The sequence below is a fragment of the Momordica charantia genome, assembly GCF_013281855.1.
Source record: "Momordica charantia cultivar OHB3-1 chromosome 10 unlocalized genomic scaffold, Mcharantia_2.0 BLBB01000010.1, whole genome shotgun sequence".
Classification (NCBI taxonomy): Eukaryota; Viridiplantae; Streptophyta; class Magnoliopsida; order Cucurbitales; family Cucurbitaceae; genus Momordica; species Momordica charantia.
Window position 1 is genome coordinate 9,765,649 of NW_028275158.1, and position 22,590 is coordinate 9,788,238.

The 22,590-nt window shown below is 33.6% G+C and overlaps 1 long non-coding RNA gene and 1 pseudogene across 1 annotated transcript; one reads left to right on the forward strand and one right to left on the reverse strand.

The window, feature by feature from the left end:
* The first annotated feature begins 536 nt into the window (after positions 1 to 536).
* On the forward strand, positions 537 to 1,034 carry LOC148208508 (2S seed storage albumin protein pseudogene; annotated as a pseudogene).
* A 1,749-nt stretch (positions 1,035 to 2,783) lies between these two features.
* Positions 2,784 to 4,936, reverse strand: LOC111022116 (uncharacterized). Its single transcript, XR_002602928.2, has 3 exons — positions 4,754 to 4,936; positions 4,075 to 4,119; positions 2,784 to 2,937 (listed from the first exon to the last, which is right to left on the reverse strand). It is a non-coding gene; the product is annotated as an uncharacterized LOC111022116 (long non-coding RNA).
* Between the last annotated feature and the right edge of the window lie 17,654 nt (positions 4,937 to 22,590).

Below are 22,590 nucleotides of genomic sequence, written 5' to 3' on the forward strand. Positions count from 1 at the left end.
TGAACCTTTAAAAAATACAGAGACCAAAATAAATTAAAAGCAGAAAGTACGGAACCAAATTAATCTTTTAACCTAATAAATACAAAATAAAAAGCAAAGAAAGAGAGGAGTAATATTTATAACTCAAAACATTACTCGACAAAAATAAAAGAAATTCTCTCTCAAAAGCTACTGATTACCAAGTATTATAGGGTGGCAGTTGGCTCCACGTTCACACACCCCATGCAATTCCCTATGCCATTTGTTGTTGCTCTTTATCTTCCTTCCTCTAACTTTTAAACTTGTCTTTTTCGTTCTCTGTTTTTTTTTTTTTTTTTTTGGTTTTTTTAAACCTAGTTTCAGAACTTGTTTAAGTTTGGAAAAATTGCCCTCACGTGGAACCCCAAGCACGAGACTGAACACCCAGCATGGCTACACCTTCACAAGAGCTTCAAAACCCACAAAAGACAATGACTTCTTCCACGTTCCCTACATGCAACCACTCGCCACATCCTATAAATACCACCACCCTATAAAGGCTTACATTTCAACTAACAATGGGTAGAATCTCACGTGTTGTTGTTGCGCTCTTGGCTGCTGCACTACTGGTTGCAGACGCGTGTGCCCACACCACCACCATGGAGACGGTGGAGGTGGAGGAAGACAACCAATTTGCCGAAAGGTGCCGGGAAATGAGGCCTCAGGAGCAGCTCCGCAGCTGCGAGAGGTTCGTGAGGCAAGTACAGGAGGGCAGCAGAGACAACCGATGGCCGTGGGGCGAGAGGGAGAAAGACATGTTCCTGAGGCAAGTACAGGAGGGCAGCAGAGGAATGGACAACCGATGGCCGTGGGGCGAGAGGGAGAAGGAAAGCTTCGAACAGTGCTGCAGAGAGTTGAGGAATGTGGATGGGCAGTGCAGGTGCGATGCGCTGGGGCAGGTTGCTCGTGAGGTACAGAGCCATGAACAGGATGAACAAATAAGGCAGTACTTGCAAGATTTGGCTAGGGAATTACCACTGCAATGCGGACTCACCCCTCCGATATGCTGGTTCTAAGCGCTGACAGTCTCCTTCCTTTTCTAAGCCCCGCATTCAAAATGGAACACAACACAAACAACCAACACCAACACATCGTCGTGTGGTTTTCTCTTTCCTGGCTTTTCAAATAAATAAAGCCTTCAACAGAGATAAATTCTGTAATCTCCCGCTGTTTTGACTCTCCTACTAAATAGCAAACAAAAAAAACACAATTATGATCTATCGTAACACGAAAAACTCTGGATTATCTAACATTTAAAAATCATCCCGAAAGGGTTGTCGCCCATGCTAGTTCACATAAGTTAGTTCAGGTTGGTAGCCCCAAGTTGATTCGGTTCGAGATAGTCGTATCAGGTTGGTCGCCTCGAGTTGGTTGAATTGGGTTAGTCCAAGTTAGTCAACCTTGGTGGTTGGCAAGAGTTTAACATGCTGGTTGGTTGTGGTCAGTCCGAGGTGGTTGGGCTAAGATTGTCGAGCCTGTGCTAGTCGACCTGTGTTGTCTGGTCTGGGATGGTCAGACTCGAGTCTGGTCAACCCTGGTTAGTCGGCCTATGTTGGGCTCGGGGTGGTTGGGCCCAAGGTTGCTTGGCCACAGTGGGCCTCCCCAGAGTGGTTAAACCTGAGTCTGTCGTCTCAGGTTGGTTGTCTTGTGCAAGTCGCCTAGGGGTGGTCGGTCCGGAGTTCGTTGGCTCGAGTGAGTTTACCTAAGGTGGTTAGAGTCGGGTCTATTGTCTCAATTTGGTCATCTTAGACTAGTTGGCCTAAGGTGGTCGGCCGTGTTTGTTGGCTCAGGTTGATCGCCTTATTACTAGCGGTTTTTAATTTCAAATCTTTTCTAATTGAAGGAAAATATAAATGTTTGAGAGTTAAAAAAAATGACTTGTCAGAATCATGATATAGATTATTTGAATATAGTCTAATTATTAGAATAGAGTGTATAATAATAAAAAAAGAAAAGAATTTATATATTCAAGAATCACAACTATATAATTTAGAATTTTAAGATTCTATCTATGTGTACTTTTATATTATTCATAATGATCAAAACTCTTTATAATTGAATGAAATTATACAAGTTTTACGTTTTTATTAAAAAAAAAAACTATCACTCCTACCCTTTTGGGTTTTCGTGACATAATGTAAAAGACGCGTTTTTGACATTTAAATCTCTGGATTATATGACGTTTAAAATTTGTCACGAAAGGACGTTTTTGGTAGGTACCAATGGAGATTTATGCATTTTTTTCATTATTCGTGATGGTTTTTAAATATCACGAAAAGAAAAAATGTTGGATTTTTATGACACTTAAAAAAACATCGAGAAAGGGTGAAGGCACGTTGTTTGGTAGGAAAATATTAAGATTTACAAATTTTTCGTCAGTTGTGATGTTTTTTAAATGTCACGAAAAGCCAAAAAAGTGTTGCATTCTATGACAGTTAAAACACGTCATGAAATGATGTGGCACATTTTTTGCAAACCATGCGTGCACTTTTTTTTTTTTGTTAATTTATGACATTATTGTAAGTGTCACGATGAGTAAATAATATTTTGGGAATTTCATTATATTAGAAAAATGTTTAAAATGTTGAGCTCATTTTTTTAGTGAAACAACAAATATTTAAGCGGGATCCTAACTTTTTTGGTATTTTATGATGATTTTTAAACGTCACGAAATGTCATAATGACACGACCCGTCCCAGAATACCTACTAGTTCAAGAACAGACAGCGCCGACCATGGACCCCACTAGGTGCAGAGTCTATAGTCGGAAACCTTTTAGACTTTTAAACTAACTTTTAACATAACTTTAAATTCTTTCTTAAATACACTATTTAGAATGTAACTACAAATGATATGCAATTTCTCAACGACTCTGGATGGCAGAAGCTGGTTCATTCTCTCTTCGAAACTCAAATACAACCTGAGGGGAAAACAAAGGGTAAAGAGTGAGCTAGAAAGCTCAGTGAATGGTAAATTAATACAAAAAATAATATTGTAAAACTTTTTTCATAAACAACTGAAGTTTCGAAGTTCTGCAAAACAAACTTTATAAAACCGTTCTAACAAATATTCTCATTAAATCTCATAAAACTTGAGAAACTAAAACTCATAAAGACTTTCTCATAATAAACGTGTAACAACACACATTTTCTAAATAAATTTGTAAATCGTTCTCCTGAAACATTAAACAGAACTAGGAAAGCACTTTCTAATAACATATAAAATATTTTCTTTCAACCAATAAATAGGTTCAGAAAACTCAACACCACACATGTATCCACATTCTATTCTGGTCTACTAGCGTAGAGTAATCTCAATACGCACAGCAGAATAATTCTATTTCTGGTCTACTGGCATAGAATAATCTCAATATACACAGCAGAATAATTATCTCAACACGCGGAGTAAAATGGTCTCAAAGACCTTCTATTTCTAAGTATACTATAGAAACACATTCATATAGCATACGGGTAATCACTTGGATACGATAACATTGTGGTTTGAAAACTTCTTTATCAATCTCATAAACAGTTTTAAAATTCTTCTTTTTCTTCTTTATAATAACTTTTCTTTTCCAAACCACTTCTAAAATATTTCCTCCTAATCTTTCTTTCTAAAAACTTCTTACAATCATCTAAAAACATAAACATTTATAATTCTTATCAAATCCAATTATTCCCAAAACATTTCTAAAATCCTTCTTTCTAATATCATTTCAAGGAATTTCAAACATTCCTCTAGAATCATATAGTATTAATAAATTCTCATATTCAACCCATCTTCATTCATTCTAAATCAAACATTTCTTAAACTTCAAACATTTTTCTAAATCACAGAACATTTCTCCAGATTTTATGCATCTCCAAAATATCAAACAACCAGAGTTACTTTCTAAATTCTCAGACACATTCATAAATTCTCAAAGCATTTATAAAACAATTCTTTCTAACACATTTTCTTTAATTCTCAACAGAAATGCTAAAACATACCTAATATATATTTTCTTGAAATTTTATCATAATATATTCTAAAAACATTTCTAAAATAAACCACTCACAAATCCTTAAAATCGGATCGTACGCCGTTCCAAATTTCGCTTGACCTGAAATACCAATCGAATACCAAATTATTTCACTTAATTCCAGCATAAACTAATTCCAATTTAATCACAATAACTTCAAAATAAACCAATTATTCAAATTCCTCATTCTCTCTCTTCATTTAAAACTATCACTTCTTCTCTTTCATACTACCTTACAAGTGGGACCAACAAATACAATTCAATTTCTCTTCCTTTCAACTTCACACGATTACACCATTTTTTTTCTTATTTATTTTTATCCAAACTTTCCTTCTCTCTTCCTTTCAACACCCCCCATTATCTTCTTCTTCTTTCTTCACTCAAAACCCACAAAATTTTCTTCTTTTCTTCCCTCCTCCTCTATTTTCTTTCTTTTTTTTTCAACCAAGAACCACAATTTAACCTCAACAATTATGTTCCAACTAGTAACGCAATAGCAAATCTCCTTTGTCCAGACAAATTTCTTGAACATTACATGTAAAACCCACCGATTCAAAGGTCTTCTTTAGAGGAGGAACCCACAATTAAACTTTTATCTTCTCTGTGTAGCATTTTAGAGAACGTAAATCTACCATCTCCAAATTTCAATTCATTTCTTGCACACGGAGAAATCCATAAACCCTATTCACAATCTATTTCAAACAAGTTTACTTACCAAATCTTGGTACTTTTCACGGTGAAGCTCCCAAAAGCAGCACCAACCCAAGATTTCCTCAACCCTTTGTGAGATTTTGATCTCTCTCTCTCCCCTGTTTTCCTTCGATTCTTTCCCCTCCGTTTTATGTTCTTTTCTTTTTCTTCTTCTCCTTCGTTCTCTCTGCCTCTTCTTTTCTTTTGTTTTCTTGCCTTTTCTGTTCTTATCCTTTCTTTTTCTTTCTTTTATTTATTTTTTTTGGGTAAATGTAAAAACCACCCCTAAATTATAATAGTTGTTGCAAATACACCCACAAAATTGCTAAAATTAAACCCTCCAACTTAAATAACGGTTCCAATTAAATCTCTCTGTTAGTTAGGTTAACCTTCTATTAACTTCTCCTTTAAAAAACAAACTCATATTTTAAAAAATAAAATAAAGCCTTACAGAATCACGCATAATAATCTTTCGTAGAGTGAGGGAGGAAACTAAGAGTTTTCAAGATTTGAGGAAGACAAAAGGCAAAATCGATTCTAAACAAGATCACTACTAATTGGATTCCAGTTTTGATCATAATATATACGGCTTGGGAGTGTTCTGTTAAGTAATACAGAATCGAGTATCATCTTCTTACATTTTCTCATTTTTATAATTTTGGCGGTAGAGTTTTGAATCCGACCGGGTTTTGATATTTTCATCCTCAATTTTATTGTTTATCAAAACAATCTTGATGTAAGACCTATTGCAATTACTCAAAAAATCATGTATATATATTAGATTTCAAAATGAAATCTACATGCCAACTTCAACATGGATTGTAAATCAATATTTTAAATTGTTGTGGTCTCAGCTCTAAACTCCTACCATAAATCTCAATTTATGGATCCAAGTAAAAATTAACAATCACCATCCGTTCAATATATGTTTGTTTGAGCCGAAAATCCCACTTTGACAAATTCTAAATGAGAATTGACCGTAAAAGAAAAATGGACATTCCGATGCTCAAGTCTGTAAAATTTCAAACTATTTTACTCTCAAATTCAATTCAAGTTTTGCACATACCTATGAATTAGTTTAGCCCACGTATAGGCTGCCAACCACTAGGTGAGTGGATTGCATTTCATCCGTCAAATAACATCAAATAGTATGTTTACATGTCTAAATATTTTAATTATTTATCATCTTTTCGTCAACAAATTGTCCGACCTAATTGAAGGTTGAAAACAGAATCAACTAAAAAAATATAGATGCATTTCGTATATTTAGCCCAAAATCAAAATCAAAATTGAAGATGATATATAGATACGTAGAATACTTGATGAAACATTTTGGTAAATTATTTTCGCTTAATTAAATTAATTATGGCCAACACCAATACTCATTGTTCTTGGAAAAGTGGTAGAAAATCAAAGTACACGTACAATTTCGAGAAGAAAGAAGAGAGATATTCAACCTTCCACCAAAAAACTCCTCGTATTCTTCCACCCACTATAAAATAGAGTTTTCTGATTCCTGTTCTGACATTCAAACCAAATAATTAAACCCCCGTCGAGTTCTTCCAAATTTACCAAGGTTATTTATTTTTCTATTCAAAATAATTAAGTATTGATTTTTTTCTTCTTCTTCGGGTTTGTGATTATGAACAATATAATGCAATGCAATGCAGATGCAGATCTTTGTGAAGACGATGTGCGGGCAGAGATTCGGTTTAGATGTTCTACCGACGGACACGATTGCTGCTGTGAAGGCTAAAATACACAGGGAAAAGGGTTTTGGTGTGGACACTCAACGGCTCACTTTTGGAAGCAAAATTCTGGACGATCATCGAACTCTCGCAGAGTATAACGTGCAGGCAGACTCAGCATTGCATCTGGTTTTTCGTCTTATTGGTGGCTTTTAGCAGTCTTTTTAAGTTTGTTTTTCAGTACGTGATGTCTTTATATCAATCAAAACACAGTGATTTTCTAGATTTACGAATGTAATCAATTTGGTTCTTTGCTACTCTCGTGCGGGTTTTGGGGATTTTTTTCCCTCAAGTTTTGAAATATCCTCAAAATAAGTTTAAATCACCGATCAACCCAAAAATAATTAACGATGATAGGAGTGTATTTATCTTCTTGGCATATATGCATTGTTGAAGGGAGTGAAGTTGGATCGTGTATCTTGAGTACGATAAGTCCCAGTCCCATTGTACATGACTATTTCAGATTGATATTGTTTGCTTTGTGTTGGACTTGGTTGCTCAAATATGCCTTATCATCGTCATCTTTGACCGTCGAGGCTATAAACTTTACCGAGAACAAAACTGATTATCAAATGGACGAAATAATTAATGAAGTTTCTTTAATGTTGTAGAAATTTAAAGGGATTTGGATTCTCTATATGGTAGATCATGTGGTTTCGAGTCCTTTGTTTGAGATATTTTACATATGATAATTTTATATTTTTAAGAACAATATTCAATCAATAAGAACGCTAAGATTATTGATGGATATGCTATAAGAATAACACATATATATGTGCTTACGTTAATTATTCCTAGCTGTCATCTTTTATTGTCAACCCCAATAACAGAATTTGTAATAAAGTTTCAATTCAATTTTTTTACTTCAGTTTAAATATAATTATTTTACAGTTTGTTCACGTGCAATTTTGATAATGGATCTTTCGTCCATAGTCTTGAAGATCTTCTATTAGTGGAATTGACATCTCGTCGTCAACTGTCAGCAGGTTTTTTGCCTGTCAGAATCTTCCCCTAAGTCAGAGTCAAGTCGATGCAGAACAATGCTTTTGGACACGCTGGTCCTTCCTCCTTGTCCTTAACGTGACCAAATTGAGACATAGGACACAGATGTCTTAAGGGGAGAGGGTCATGCTTCAAAGTTGGATTAACCCCTTAGCATTGTTCCAACGTATAAGTTAACTTTTAACCTCGTGGAGTGTTGGGAAATTAGATACTCCAAACAATTTCCCCTTCCACAGTTATATCCAGCAAATCACAATCACACTAAACAAATAAGAGATTAAAGGAAAAGTAGAAAAGGACACAAAGAATTTATACCGGTTCACTCCAACAGTTTATGGGCTACGTCTAGTCTTTCTCTCAGATGCCGGTTCCACTATAATATGAGATTGGATACAAGCACTCAAATATCTCACCTCGATATTCACCCTCTAGAGGTCCCAACAAAAGCCACATAGCTTCTAAGTATTCAAAACAATATACTTAGTTACATAATGAAAACACTCACAGAATAATCGATAACAAATTACCCCAAAGCAATGTCTGGATCTGACCCTTTCTGTGTTGCCAATACTTTGCTTCCAATTTGCTCTCAAAGTCAGTTGTAGCAAAACCCCACACAATACACGGCTAAACTAAAACAAAACGAAAATATATCCTTTTATAAAATTGTCGTACCGTTGAGATGCTGCCCTTGGCGTCTCAACGTTATGGATGATGTAGCGTTGCCCACAAAAAATGTCTCTCGCGCCTTTTCTAATCTTCGTCTTTTGTGGTCGGAGCGTCTATTTTTCTTTTTTGATTTCACACTAGCACTGCAACGCTGTCCCTAGTAGTACTACACTGTTGTCCTCCTGGCCAAAATGGCCTTGCAGTGCTCCTTTACCTATCTTCCATTCTCGCTTCGTCCTGACGCATCCCGACTCTATCCTAGCTCGTTCTGATGTCGATTTGGCTCCATAATCCCAACAATCTCCCACCTAGAGACAAAGCGACGACCTCACTTCCCACTGCACCAACAATGTCCCTCATGACTCAATTCTGACTGCATCACAGTTTGTAACTGATCAAAGTCTTCTTGGCACCAACCAAGGCTCAACTCCAACTACACCGATAACTTCCAACATCTTCTTGGCACCGACCAAGACTTCATCTATGATTGTCTTGGGATTGCACAATCTTACGTGGTCTTGTCCCCCAGACGTTAGAGACATAGCACGTACTCCCACTCGATCTAAGTGGTCCTGGGACGTTTCCTTCTTCACTCGCACCCAACGAATTTTGAAGAAAGATCTCCACTCTAATGACTTAACACTCCCACCTAAGTCTGTTGCCACTATAGAGACATCACTCTTGACTTTAGCACCCACTGTAGTCTTCCCTGCACTATTTCACCTAAGCTGCTTCATCAGCTCACTAAACCGTCTGACAACTGAGGCTTGAAATTGACAAGCTGTTGGAACACCTCACTGAGTTGTTCCCCTTATCCTTTCTTTTACTTCTTCGCTGTTGTACTTGAACTGATGGTAGATTTTTCTGATCTGTCCTGGTTGTCAATGCTGCTGATTCATTCAAGTCTCACTCTAAACCATCTACAACCCTGTGCATCCTTTGTCTCTCAGATCCCCTGGTAACCTCAAATCTTGACACATAAATAGAAGCTTCCTAGTGGCCCATTGCCACTACCTCGGATCCCCTAAGAAGTTTCCAGCTATCCTCTACGAACTCACTCCTGTAATCATCGTCATCCAGTTTTCCATCAAATAACAAATTCTTTCTGAAACCTGGAACATACTTGACAGCTCCCAACACCAACTCAGTCCCCCAATCGGTATTCAAACAGACATTCTCAATTCCTCTAACCTTGGAGACACTCACATTCCTCATCCTTACGTCACCATGCTAACTAGTGAAAGATAAGAACCATTTTCTGCTTGAAGATAAATGTGTCGATGCTGTAGTGTCCACAACCCACTCTGATGATCGATCTACTGAGTTGCTTTCAACACAAGTCATAAACTCTTCTACTCTTTCTTCTACAACATTAATAGAATCTCCTTTCTGTTGATCATCCTTAGGATTTCTGCAAAACCGCTTAATGTGTCCCTTCTTGTGGCAGCAAAAATACTCAACATCTCCACTGTTACTCCCACTTCTCTGGTTGTTATACTACTGTTTTCCTTGGTAACCCATCTTCCTTTTGCCCCTGATCTATGCTACTAATGCTGATTCCATACTGTTCTCCCCTCTAAAAGTGGATGCAGAATTCTTTCCACCCCTTTTCTTCGGACCTCCTCAGCTATTGCAGCGTCACATATATTTGAAAATTTCAAACTCTTGTCTCCCAACGAATTCGACACTGCCATCTTCATCGTCTATCAATTGTCAGGCAAAAAGGATAGCAGTTTTATAGCCTTCACCTGCTCTGGAAAAGTAATCTCCATGAACTTCAACTTTTTCATAAGATCAATGACTTTATTAATGTGGGAGTTCACTGAGGTACCTTCTTCCATGTGGATGTTGAAGTATCTCGTAATGAGACACACCTTGCTATTGGGAGAAGATTTTTCATACCTGTTAGTCAAAGCTTTCATCAGTCCCATTGGTGTTTTCTGGTTCACCACGAGACTCGTCACATTCATCATCAAGCATAGCCTGATGATTGATACTGCTTATTCATCCATCTCTATCCACTCTTTCTCTGACATCCAGTGGCCGATCGTTCTTTCAAGGTCTTGTGTATCTTCTTGTATGTAAGAAGATTCGTCACTTGCCTCTTCGAAAACCCAAAATTCTCGCCATCAAATCTCAACACCCCCCTTGAAGTAATGATGTGACTTCTGACTGATATTGCAACTTAGAACTTTAATACCAGTTGTTGGGAAATTGTATGCTTCAAACGATTTCCCTTTCCACAGTTATATCTAATAAATCACAATCACACTACACAAATATGAGATTAAAGGAAAAGCAGAGAACGACACAAAGATTTTATACTGGTTCACCCAAACAGTTTATAGGCTACGTCGAATCTTCCGCTCAAATGTGGATTCCATTATAATATGAGATTGGATACAAGCACTCAAATATCTCACCTCGATATTCACCCACTAGTGGTCTCAACAAAAATCCCCTAACTTCTAAGTATTCAACACAATATACTTAAGTACATGAATAAAAACACTCACGGAATAATCGAGAACAAATTATCCCAAAACAATGTCTCAATCTGACCCTTTTTGTGCTGCCAATACCCAAGCCGCTACCACAACTGCTACCAATTTGCTCTAAAAATTGGCTGCAGCAAAACCCCACACAATACATGGCTGACCTAAAACAAAACGAAAATATCCTTCTATAAAAGCACCGTAGTGTTGAGATGCTACCCTTGGCGTCTCAACACTACGGATGATGTAGTGTTGCCCACAAAAAAATGTCTCGCGTGCCTTTTTTGATATCCGCCTTTTGTGTTCGGAGCGTTGAGACGCTCTTTACAGCTTCTCAATGCTACCCCATTTTTTTCTTTGATTTCGCACCAGCACCGCCGCGTTGTTCTCTCGGCCAAAATGACCCTGCAACACTCCTTTACTTATTTTAATTTCCATTCTGATTTCATCCTAACGCGTCCCGGCTCGATCCTAGCTCGTTCCGACGTTGATTTTGCTCCACCAATCCCTACATGGAAGACACAAGTTAGAAGTTTGTAAGTAGGTTTTCTCCTTCCTCTAGAATAAATATGGGCAAAATGGGTCTTAGCTAGCAATGTAGGAGCTATGTGATGCTTTATCTTTCTCAACGTGGGATGAAATTTTCCTTGCAATCTCACCACGCATCACTCACCAAGTGATGGTTCAAAGTCTATGTCACTTTTCTTGACGTGATTCATTTGATCTGAAGCCCTTGCGTCGTTTGCAAGGTGGAGCTCAACGCATCTTTTCACCTCACTAAAAATAGCTCAAGGTGTGTCCTTTCGTCTTCTTGGATCCATGCTGTTTAGGCAGTTTTGGATAGTAACACGGTAGAGATTGATATTCATATTTCCTATATATTTGTCGAGGAACGCCATTTTCATCGTTTTCACATTCATAGAGTTTTTGATGTCAACCCAAACCCCTTTTTCGTTGCGTTCATGTGTCGAGATAAACTTTTTCTACTTTCCTTGGGTCATTTTTACTCTTCACTTTTTCCTTTTACATACGAACCAAGCCATGAGCAACCTGGTAAGATGCCTCCGCGTCAAGGGGAGCTCAAATTTAATTAATTAGATTTGGTTTGTTTAATTAGTTAATTAGATTTAGTTTAAATTTTAATTTAACTAATAATATTTAAATATTTATAACTTCATTAAATAATTAATCAGTAAATTAACTAATTAGAGTTATTTTATGTTTAATTAGTTTATTTAAATGGTTAATTAGATTTAGTTTAGATAAGATAACCTAGTTATGTAAATATTTAAATAATTAATCAGATTTGGTTTGTTGAATTAGTTAATTAGATTTAGTATAAAATTTAATTGGCTAAGTTACATTTTTAAAAAAAATACTCCCATGGGTAGACAATAGAGAAGCAAACTCTCTTGACAATAGAATAAGAAGACTTTTAGAACAAAATTAGAACTTTAATTGCCACATTAATCGCTAAATTATTGCTCTAGATTCTGTCACGTCAACTTAGGTATTATTGAAAGCGCTTTTTTTTTTCTTTTTGTCATTTAGCCCATTTAATTCAACTAAATAATATTTAATTATTTTTATAACTTAATTAAAAAATTAGTTTAGATTTAGTTTAAATTAGATTTATATTTGGTTGGTTAGCAAACTCCTCTCTTTGTATATAGAGCGCAAATTTAAACAACGATATTATTAAAATTAGTTTTAAAACAATTATTTTTTTTATAGAATATTAGAAAAAAGAAAGTCGAAACACCAACTTCTCGTTGGAAATTAAAGTTGTAGAAAATCAAAGCAGTGCATGTACATAATTTGATGGAGAAGGGAGAGAGGTAAATATAATTAACAATTATAAACTTCCACAAAAAAACTCATCGTTTTCTTCCTCTCCATAACTCTAATCCTAAGAACACCCATCTATAAATTTGAGGCTTCTGAATCCTGCTCTGAACATTCAAACCAAATCCCCTCCAAGTTGTTCCATTTTTACAATAATAATGCAAATGCAGATCTTTGTGAAAACGATGCGTGGCCAGAAATTCCCTTTAGATGTTCTGAAATCGGACACAATCGCTGCTGTCAAAGCTAAAATACAGCAGGAAAAAGGGTATGACAAGAACGCCCAACGTCTTACGTTTTTTGGAAAGATTCTGGAGGATCATCGGACTCTCGAATACTATAATATTCAGCTGAGAGGCCACTTACCATTGCATTTGGTGTTTCGTCTTCCTGGTGGCATTTAACACTCTAATTTTTACTTTCGTTTTTTCATCTTTGTTACTCAAAAGCTGTATCCACACATCTGCTACATGTTATCTCTTTATATCCATCACCACACTACTTTATTACTGTAATTTGATCTCTCTGCATATTTTTGTCTCTCGCTCGTGATGCTTTATCGGGATTTTTTTGCCCCATATTTTAATCTACTTTTGGAGTACCTCTATTTTTAAAATACTGATAAAAGTAAAGTTTAAACCTTTTCTTTTCGTGGTTCTTATTTTCGTGATGTATATACGAGTATTTTTGAAGTGTCAAAGTGTTGGGTTTTTTAGGGGTTAGAAATGTTAGTTTATGTTAACTTCTCTTTCCGACCAATCGATATAGATGAACGAGCTACGATCAGATTTAAACATGGAAATATTAATTTGAAACCGATCGCCTTTTTAAGATCATTAAAATAATGAACTTTGGTATCTTACAAAAAATGTATATATCTCAAGGTAACTTGATTTAAGATCAATTGTTTTGTTCCATAGGATTATTATTGTTTATTTTTTAACATCCATTTCAAAATGTCAATGCTTAATGATGCTGGATAGGCTAAAATTGGCATAGGATAATTGATTTATAAATGAACTGTTTATATTTAAAGTTAAACTAGTATTTAATTAAGTTTAAAATTAAAGTTAAAACTACTTTTTATCTGCCAATGCTGCAGAGGCTTTTTTGAACTTCTCCCACTTTTGGAACATGCTGTTCCCAAAAGAATGTAAATTCTTTGTTTGGAGTACTATCCACCGAACGCCTCAACAGTCACGAAAAAGTACAGACAAGGTATCGTATACTAGCCTTGAATTCAAATTGGTGTGTCTTGTGCTATCGCCACCCTGAATCTTTGGATCATTTGTTTGTGCATTGCACATATTCAGGCTCCATCCTTTTTGGCGTTTTCAGCATCAATCTTACTCTCTCCCAGAATTGATGACTTCATTAAGGAATTCCTTTTCCTCTCCGTCTCTAGAGAGTTGAAGGGACATTTTGTGGAGCAATGCAAAGCTATGGTCTCTATCATTTAGAATATTTGATTGGAGCGTAACAATCACATTTTCTTGAATACTTAAACATCGTGTACCCACCAAGGTGATTTGAAGATTCTTTCTTTATCTGGGTCATCCAAATCACCCCGCGGCGATCTTATCACCATTTCTCTCCATTGGAATACTTTTTTATCTAAGCCCTTATTTTGTACTTTTGTATGTTTCTTAGTGATGAAATAGTTTCTCCCACGAAAAAGATATTAACTTTATTATCTTACAGGGAACGTATACATCTCTCCTCATTTCTTTTACAATTTTTATTTTCAAGATAACTTGTTCTAACATCAATTGTTCTATAGTATTATTATTGTTAATTTTTTAAAAGATAACCTCCATTCCAACATGTCAGTGTTATGCTAATGATGCTCTCGATAGCTCAAATTGGCATAGGATAATCATTTAAACTATTTTTTAATTAAATTTAGAATTGAATAATTGCAATTTAAGAAAAAGTAGCAATTAAAGAAAAAGTAAGTAATTAATTAACCTTTTTATCTTGATTATTTAAGATTAGATTGAGAGATTTAAACAGAGTACCACTGAGCAAAGGGTGGTTCAACTTCACCGTTGTGAAAAATAAATAAATAATAAAAAACTCAGTCATTTTGATTTATTGATGGAAGGTTTCATGATGTTTTATTTATTATTAGCCAAAGGGTGGTTCAACTTCACTGCTGTGTCAAACATCAGTCCAACGTAGACGCCTTAACTTACTGTTTTCGTAACTGCACGATTTTGCGCATCGACGACACGACATTCTTGTTCAAATATAGGCTGGTGGTACTTATGATGGTCCCAAAGGATCCAATGTGACCCCTCACAGCACTACATTACACATAAAACTTGACAGAAAGATGATAGAATGCTAAAAAAATACTTCAAAATACTAATTTTAATTTTAAAGTTATATATAGGCAAAACTATGACCTCATAAAAATTTGTGAGAAGAATATTTAGATATTAACAAATGAGTAACTATTAATTAGAGATAAATATCTCAATTACCTTAACAATTAGTAATTCCTTTGTGTTTTGCGACATCAAATGTTGTAGGATCACGCAGTTGTCCCGCAGTGGCCCGGACACTCACGAATATAAAAAAAGACTTCCTTTAGCATCAATTGTTTTGTTCCATGAGATTATTATTGTTTAAATAAAAACATCCATTTCAAAATGTCAATGCTTTTAACGATGCTGGATAGGCTCAAATTGGCTTACGATAATTGATTTATAAACCAATTGTTTGATTTAAAGTTCAACTATTTTTAATTAAAATTAAAATTAAATAATTTAAATCAAAGAAAAATGAAGTAATTAACCTTTATACGTTCATTATGAAAGAGTAGATTGAGAGGCTAATAAGAAATTCAGGACATAGACAAAGGAACTACCATAAAATTTAAACGATATGGAAATATTTTTTATTTTTATTTTTTGAAAGGAGAAACCATTTCATTAAAAGGGTACGTGAGAAACATACAAAATAAGGAGGTTATATAAAAGCGCTCCAATTAAGCAAAATGGTAGATAAATTATAATTACAAAAAGGATGGGATTTTGAGGACCAAGTTGATGCCAAGACTATAATATCATCCCAAAGTTGAGTAGAAGAGCGACATTTGTCCAATAAAGATCGGTTGTTTCTTTCCAGCCAAACACTCCAAAGAACAACACCAATACAATTTTTAAAAAGAATAGATCTACTGCTTTCAGATGAAGGGTAGAGAGTCTCGGTGAGAAAAAACTCAATACGCCGAGGAAGAACATAGGAAAGATTGAAAGAGGAAAATAGATTATTCCAAAATGTAGCTATGAAAGAGCAATGGAGTAGCAAATGATCTAATGTTTCGCCCGAACAATTGCACAAAACGCACTAATTTGAAATCAATCCCCTTTTAAGAACATTAAAATAATGAACTTTATCTATAATCTATAATATATTAAAAAGTACCGAGGTAGAAGAAACTCTTTTTAGACAAATTTAACCTTGGTTTTTTTTATAATGCCTAAACTATCATTTTATTAATTAAAAACAATGAATAATAACCCATCCACTAATTTTACATACACATAACACTCAAAAAGAGAGAGAAAATATTTTCACAATATTATTTGCCTAATAATATTTTTACTTATTTTTTTGCTATTTTGTTTTTAAATGTTTTTAGTACAACAAGTGGGGAGGGGGCGATTCGAACTCACAACCTCTTGGTTGGAGGTATATGCCAATTATGGTTGAGCTATGCTCGCTTTGGCTGTTTTACTAGGTCAGAGATAGGTGCCTTAACCACTTGAGCTATGCTCGGTTTGATTGTTTTGCTATTCTATTAGTATTATTATTGTATTTTTGTTTTATGTGACGTATAATGAAAATTTTCAAGATATTGTAGAGCATACTTTGAGAAAATTGGATCATATTCTATTATCAATAGAATTCTGAAACAAATTGATAATAGATTTTTTATTAAACCAAGATATTCACTAATTATCTATATCAATTCAACCAACTCATCTACCACAATTTCATTTATATTATAAATGTACCAATTCTTTAGATAACAATAAGACCATACATGTGATTGATTATTTAATTTTAAATATTATAAGATATTTTTAAGATTTAATATTTAATTTAAATCATAAAATATAATACGGAAAATTTTGTCTTTTCAACTTACATAATTTTTTTTTTACAATTTTCAACTTACATAAATATTTAATTTTAAATATTATAAGATATTTTTAAGATTTAATATTTAATTTAAATCATAAAATATAATACGGAAAGTTTTGTCTTTTCAACTTACATAATTTTTTTTTTTACAATTTTCAACTTACATAAATTAGTTTTATAATTATAGTGTTGAATTATATTTAAATTTTGAATATTAAAAGTTTTGGAATCTTCAAAAAATATTTTTCACTCTTCATTTTATTTTTTATTTTATTTTTTGTATTTTATTACTATTTTATTTTCTATAGCTATAGAATTACTCTTTTTTCACTCCTTTCCTATCACCATTTCAGTATATATATATATATATATATATATATATATATATATATATATATATTTTTTTTTTTTTCTTTACTTTTCTTTCTCTCTAAATTTATTTTAATTTATATATTTTCATGTTTCCAAATTGAATGTAGTTGAACATCATAGTAGTGATTATTGTTTAGCAATCTCAAACATGGTAAATTTTCTTTTTGACTACGTGCACATCGATTTTCTTCTTTCTTATGGACTATTAGTCTTAATATAATTTTATAATTAATCTTTTATTACTTAAAATTTTTATGCATACTTTTAAACCTTTAAAATTTATTTTTAGTTAAATTTTGTTATAAATTTTTTTTACTGTTTATGAATGCTTAAAGTTGGATAAAATATTGATATTTTATTTCAAATTAGAAATACGTAAATTAATTTTTATTTTTAAATTATATCAAATTAATTAATAATTATCTTTAATTATAATTAATAATAGAATTTAAAAAGTTTTAGAAGTTTAAAAATTAATGCAACATTCAACCACCTTTACAACAGTATAAACACCTCTTCCTTTAACATTTTTTCTAAAAAAAAATTGTCTTCTCCTTCTATGTATGACTATATTAATAATATATATTTTATAATTAATTTTATTATTATTTTTGTTCTAAAAATATTTGTGCAGCTGTAATTCATTAATTTAATCTTAAAAAAAATCATAACTATTCAATATAATTAAATGGATAAGTTCACCATTAATTTTAATATATAAATAAATAAATTAGAGATATCACGTGTCTTCAACTGTGAAAATACTAATTATCTTAGAAAGAAGGTATATAACTCTCTCCTAATTTCTTTTATCATTTTCATTTTCAAGATAACTTGTTCTAACATCAATTGTTATATAGGATCATTATTGTTGTTTATTTTTTAAAAGATAACCTCCCTCCTAACATGTCAGTGTTGTGCTAATGATGCTCGATAGGCTCAAATTGGAATAGGATAATCATTTAAACTACTTTTTAATTAAATTTAGAATTGAATAATTGCAATTAAAGAAAAATTAAGTAATTAATTAGCCTTTATATGTTGATTATTTAACATTAGATTGAGACATTTCTAACACGTAAGAAATAAATAAATAAATAAAAAAGAAAAAGCATAGTCATTTTGGTTTATTGATCGGGAGGTTTCATGATGTTCAAGCATTAGTCGAACGTAGATGCCTTCAACTTACTGTCTTTGTAACTGCACGATTTGGTGCATGGACGACATGACATTCTTGTTCAAATATAGGTTGGTCGTACTTGTGATGGTTCCAGAAGGATCCAATATGACCCCTCACACCACTGTATTACACATAAAGCTTGACAAAAAGATGATAGAATACTAAAATAAACACTTCAAAATACTAATTTTAATTTAAAATATATATATATACAGACGACAAATTAATTTTGCTTATGATATTGACAGATGAGTAACTATTAGTTAGATATATGTCAATTATCTTAAGAATCAGTAATTCATTTGCGTTCCCCGACATCAAATGTTGTAGGGTAGACGGTTGTCCCGTGCTCGCCAGACACTCACGGATATTAAACTAAAACAAAAGCTTGATTTAACATCAATTGTTTTGTTCCATAAGATTATTATTGTTTATTTTTTCAAATATAACATCCATTTCAAAATGTCAATGCTTAATGATGTTGGATAGGCTTAAATTGGCTTAGGATAATTGATTTATAAACCAACTGTTTGATTTAAAGTTAAATTATTTTTAATTAAATAATTTAAATCAAAGAAAAATGAAGTAATTAACCTGAACTACGATAAAATTTAAACGTGGAAATATTAATTTGAAATCAATCCCCTTTTTAAGAACCTTAAAATAATGAACTTTCTTATCTTAAAAAGAAGGTATATATCTCTCCTGATTTCTTTTACCATTTTCATTTTCAAGATAACTTGTTCTAACATCAATTGTTCTGTAGGATTTATTTTTTAGAAGATAACCTTCATTCCAACATGTCAGTGCTATGCTAATGATATAAGCTCAAATTTGCATTGGATAGTTATTTAAACTACTTTTTAATTAAATTTAGAATTGGTTAATTTCAATTAGAGAAAAATTAAGTAATTAATTAACCTTTATTATTTTCTTTATTTAGTACTAAAAAAATATCTTCATTATTTAAGATTAGATTGAGACCTATCAACACATTAAAAATAAATAAATAAATAACAAAGAAAAAGAAAAAGGTCAGTGATTTTGGTTTATTGACAGGGAGGTTTCGTGATGTTTTCTTTATTATTAGCCTGCGGAGGGAGGTTCAACTTCGCCGCTCCGACTACAAAAAAAATGACACTCGGTGACGAAAATATTTCGTCACTGAAGCAGTATTTTCGTCGCCAAACACGTTCAACAACGAAAAGTAAAACGTCGCACGTTTTGTCGCTGAATAAATGTCTCTACCGGACGTTGGCGACGAAAATGCGCGCGTCTCAACGTTTTGCGACGAAAAGGTTATTTTCGTCCGAAACCTTCACTGCGGCGACGAAAATATTTTTCGTCACTGCAGCGACGAAATAATTTTCGTCCCTGCAGCGACAAAGTACTTTTCGTCTCTGCAATGACGAAAATGACATTTTCGTCGCTTGAAGCAATAGAAATCGACCAGTTGTTTGGTTTTGTGGCGAAAATGTTTGGTCGCTAAATTTTTTTTTCATACTAATTTTAGCCCTTTGTTATTTTCTTATTGTGACGTTATGCAATTTCGTTGCTAAATATAGCGACGCTTTCAGTATTTCGTCGCTAGCAAATAAAAACCCCAACTTTTCTATGTACTCTACAATATTACTTACTTCCTGCAAATTTAAAAAAATATAATTAATGATAATAGAAGTGAAATAAAATCTTATTAAATTTCAAAATTAAAGACAATGTGTAGAATGTGACAACATAAATAAGAAAAATGTACATATTCACTATAAGAAAAACGTACGTAATATAGATCATCGTTACATATTTTTGTCAGATCTTCAAACATAACGATCAACAGAAGATCATGTTTTCAATCCTGCACAAATAGTTGCATTTGAGCAACATTATTAGCAAATTAAAAATACAATCCTTCATAAAAAAAACACTAAAAATAGTAAATCTAACTTTAACATTCAAAGTTCCAACGACATAATTATAGGTATTCAACAGTTAAATCTCCAACATCAAATTTTAACAAACAACATATAATCATTCATAACAAAGTCAATGCATCAATTTCCAACATCAATGCACCCTCCCTACAACACTCCACCTCCTCAAACTACAACATCAAAGTTTCAAGCCCCCAACAATAGTTAAAGCAAAAGCACCCCCAATAAATACATCAAATATCAAGATCCGAGAACAACATCAAATAATATCATACCCCACATTTCAATCTCCAACATCAATGCACCCTCCTACAAATGCTCCACCTCCTCAAACTACAACATCAAAGTTTCAAGCTCCCAACAATAATTCAAGTAAAAACACCCACAATCTAAAACTTCACCAAATACATAAACCCAAACATAAATTCAATACAAATGCACATTCATAACAAAATGAATATACCGTCCCCACACACTCTACCCCCGTACTACAACATCAAAATCTCAAACTTCCAAGTAGATTTAATACTCTACAATCTCTAAGATCAATGCATACTCCACCTTTCAAACTATAGCATCAAAGCACAACCTCAAACATAGATTCAATACAAATGCACATTCATAACAAAATCAACAAAAAAAAATGCTAACCCCACATTTCAATCTCCAACATCAATGCACCCTCCCTACAAATGCACAATCCACCTCCTCAAACCACAACATTAAAATTTCAAGCTCCCAACAATAGTTCAAGCAAAAACACCCCCAATCTAAAACTTCACCAAATACATAAACTCAAACATACTCTACCCTTCAAACTATAGCATCAAAGCATAACCTCCAACAAAAATATTATCAATACCCCCACCCCCCCTCTCCCCGTCCCCCCTTTTCAATCTCCAAAATCAATACACCCTCCCCACAAATGCACACTCCACCTCCTCAAACTACAATATCAAAGTTTCAAGCTCCCAACAATAGTTCAAGCAAAAGCACCCACAATCAACACATCAACATCAAAGTATCAAGATCCAAGAACAATATCAAAATAATATCATACTCAAAATCTAAAAATTCACCAAATACATAAACCCAAACATACATAAATTACAATTTTTCTTACCTTGTTCAATGATGAACTTCCTCCTCCTTCAGTAAATCTTCGAAAAAGTTCTTCTATACTGTCAAACATTCTTTCATATTCTTGACGTTGCATTTCAAACAACCTCTGGGTTTCCTGGCGTTGAGTTTGCAATAACTCTTCATTTTTTGCTAGTCTAGCCTCCAAAGCATAAACATATTCTTGTGAGTATCCTCCTGCTTGTTTTTGACTTGATGGCTTTGGACCGCACCCCATACCTTTCATGTACGATGATCGCTTTCCAAACACTGTTTCCCTCGCATCTTGCTCACTTAATTCTTTATCTTCTTCCTTCGCTTTTTCCACCAATTCCACCATTTTTTCCTATCACAATAAATATATTAAGTTATAATTTTGACTAAATATTACCATTAAATTTATGTTATTAAAATGAATACTTACATGTGCAAGACGGGCGGCTTCATCGGTCCAACCTTTCGTCGGATGGCAGTGTGTTGTGAAGAACAACTCGAAAGGGCTCAAATACGTCCCATCTTCCTTTTTCTATTACAATAAGTTAGTTAATAATAATAACAATCAAAGCATTTATTATACTACCAAAAAACAACTTTGTACCTTGTCTTCGCGATGGGATAAAAATGATTTCGAGCCAGCGCGATGATTAAATGGTAGTTTACTCCGACTAACTTTGTTTCTCACTGACTTTGCCTACAACAAGAATATATATATATATATATATATATATATATATATATATATATATATATTTCATTATTTCTAGTTATTAGTAATCAACTTCAGTTATTAATTACCTTCCATTCACTAGTTTCCCATCTATCACACAGCATATTTCAAACTTCTGGTGTAATTTGTCCATAGGATCGTTATCGAGCCGTTTCTGCATCTTCTAAATCACGATAGTACCTATGTAAGCGGTGTCGATAATCTTTGTAGCGGGTCCCAATCTCGTACTTGATATAATCATAGTGATGTTTAACATGAAGGTCCACCTCAAATTTATTCTGCAAATGTAAACCAATGAAAATAGATAACATTACATTTATTTCACAAAATTATATGATAAATAGATACATAATAACAAATCTTACCAACAAAAATTGAATGATGGTATTATATGTATGATCTGAAATATCTTTTTTCTTCGTAATGTCTAAAGGTACATTCCAGCGCGTCTGACGACCGATCTCACTATTGAATAAACTAGCAAGATATTCCACAGGTTGGCGAGCTTCGACAGTCCACGGAATTGGTATGTGTTTGGTTCCATTTGCATCTATAAGTCTGTCTAAGGCAACGCCACTATTTTCCCGATGCTCTGTAGCTGCTCCTTCATATACGCTGTCTG